Source organism: Jaculus jaculus, chromosome 2 (assembly GCF_020740685.1).
Source record: "Jaculus jaculus isolate mJacJac1 chromosome 2, mJacJac1.mat.Y.cur, whole genome shotgun sequence".
NCBI lineage: Eukaryota > Metazoa > Chordata > Mammalia > Rodentia > Dipodidae > Jaculus > Jaculus jaculus.
Window position 1 is genome coordinate 85,687,619 of NC_059103.1, and position 2,621 is coordinate 85,690,239.

The following is a 2,621-nucleotide window of genomic DNA, read 5'->3' on the forward strand; positions in this document are numbered from 1 at the left end:
TTCCAATAGAAATGTCAAACCTCTATGCTTGCAAGTAAATAAATAAAAATATAAAAGATAAAAATTTTTAAAAAATAATAAAATTTATGGGCAAAATTGTCCTAAGCAAAAAGAACTCTGGGGCTGGAGAGATGGCTTAGCAGTTAAGTGCTTGCCTGTTTAGCCTAAGGACCCCGGTTCAAGGCTGGATTCCCCAGGACCCATGTAAGCCAGATGCACAAGGGGGCGCATGCATGTGGACTTCCTTTGAAGTGGCTGGAGCCCTGGCGCGCCCATTCTCTCTCCCTCACTTTCTCTCTCTGTCTCTTTCTGTGTGTCTTTGACTCTCAAATAAATAAATAAAAATAAACCAAAAAAAATTTAAAAAAAGGAACTCTGCTGGATTTTCAAATAGAACTACTACATGGCCCAACTCTAAACACTTTGGGAATATTCTATATGCTCTACACTTTATTATATAGATACTTGCTCATCCATGTTTATTGTTGCTCTATTAACAATAGTTAGGGAATGAAATTAGCCTAGATGTGCATTGACTAATGAATATCAGATAATGGAGATATGGTACATTTACACAATGGAGTTTTATTCAGCTGTTAAAAAAATGAAATTTTAAATTGTTTAGGAAAATGGAAGGATCAGGAAAAGATTACATTAAGTGAGATACCAAAGGCACAGCAAGACAAAAGGCACATGTGCTCTCTCATATGTAAATCACTATTTACTTTTCTATTGCATAAATAAATATGTTGCCTGGAAAGATTGTCCAGTGGTTAAGGCACTTGCCTGCAAAGTCTACCAACCCAGGCTCATCCATGTTCTGAACTGAATGGTTATTTGACCAGCACCAGCATAATACATCAGTTTTCCCCTTAATTCTGATGTGTTTGGAGGAAGGATCCTTTGGGAGGAAACTAACATTGGATTAGGTATGAGTGAGGAAGGAGCCCAATAATGGGTTTATTGCCCTTATGAGGAGATTAATGGTCCTGTGCTTTCTCTTGTTAAAGGAATATACAGGGAGAAGGCAGATGTCTATACAAGAAAGTTTTCCATCCGTTTCCGGTTCTGATGGACCCTTCGGCCGTAAGGATGATCGGGGACATCCTTGTTCCGAACGCTCCTGATGAACGCCGGGGCTGTGCTCAACTTTAAACTGAAAAAGAAAGACACGCAGGGTTTTGGGGAGGAGTCAAGGGAACCCAGCTCAGGTGACAATACCCGGAGTTCTTACTGATTTTCATCGCCCTGTGGAACGTCTTCATGTTCTGCATGATCGTGCTGTTTGGCTCTTCCACACATGGAAGCCAGAACTCACCTTTCCAGATGTTAAGGCTCCACTTCTCCAATCCTGATGATTTCAGGAACGTTTATGACCAGAAAACCAGGAACCTTCCTGGAAAACCTGAGCTCGTGGTGGGCTGAAAACTTCACCAAGATGTTCTGGTTTCCTGCCACACCACTGTGTTCAGAGATGGTGCGGCTTCACTCTAGGAACTGGAACGTCTGTACATTGGGTTTCAGAATGTTTTCTGTAAGAGGCTGTGAAAACTGACATGCCCTAGAAAAAATGAATATATACAGATTGTTCCATTGTATTGGTATCCCCTACTCCCAGCTTTCACAAGAATCTGTTTTTAGATTTTTCATGGTGGAATTCCGATAACTCTTTTTGCTTAGCACATATAGACTAACTTTGAACTTTTAATCATCCTCCAAAGCTCATTTATATCTGGGGGTCAGCACCTCAGGGCTAGTTTGGAACCGTTTGGGGCCAATCTTGGGAGCCGTGTTTTCAAATTTTTCATTTGCCTGACACAGTTCACTCAGCCACTTGTCGACTTGTCTGCTGTCCTAGGGACACCTATCTTCCTGTTTAGACACTAAGCTTGGTAAGGGCAGAACTGAACTGCTGAGGTGTGAGAGCTCTGGGCAGAGGACCTGGGGGAGTTGGCAGGGGTGGGTAGGGTGTTAGGAAGTAGTGTGCTTTGTTTTCAAACCCTTTGTTAAATGAAATGACTGTGCTTTAAAAAAAAAACAAAAAAGAAAGTTTTCCAAGAACCAAGTCATGGTGGCTCCCTGATTTGGAGCTCCATTCTTCAGAGCTTTTAGGAAATGTTTCTTCTGTTTTAAATACATAGTCTGTGACGTTCTGTTACAACGGTTTGAAGTGAAAAATACATTGTTTTTCTTTATCAGTATTAAAATGAACATGACTTTATTCTATTGACTGTAACTTTAATCCATGAACTCATGGATAATTCTAAATTTCTACTTGCAAATAAGTATAACTCCATAGCAGCAGTGAGAAACCTTGCTCCACCTCATTATATCTGAGCTTATTGGCTAAATCTCATCTTGATATACATGTACAATGATTTAAAACTTTTTATACCTTACATCCAAGGGAAGTACTTGAACAACTATTATTAAGCTCCGAGATAGCATTTTTCAGTAACTTATTTTACTTAATAACAAAAACTCAAAATTCATCTATCATTTAGATAGCCTATTATTTTCATTTGGCAAATTATATTACATTACATACTTGTTACATAATTTATCTACTTATTAAAGAATATCATTTTGCTTTCAGTTCTTTGTCATTTTTTAAACAAAAC

General features: G+C 38.9%; 1 pseudogene; it reads left to right on the plus strand.

Annotated features, from left to right (window-relative positions):
- The first annotated feature begins 1,092 nt into the window (after window positions 1-1,092).
- On the plus strand, window positions 1,093-1,425 carry LOC123458671 (annotated as a pseudogene).
- Window positions 1,426-2,621: the final 1,196 nt, after the last annotated feature.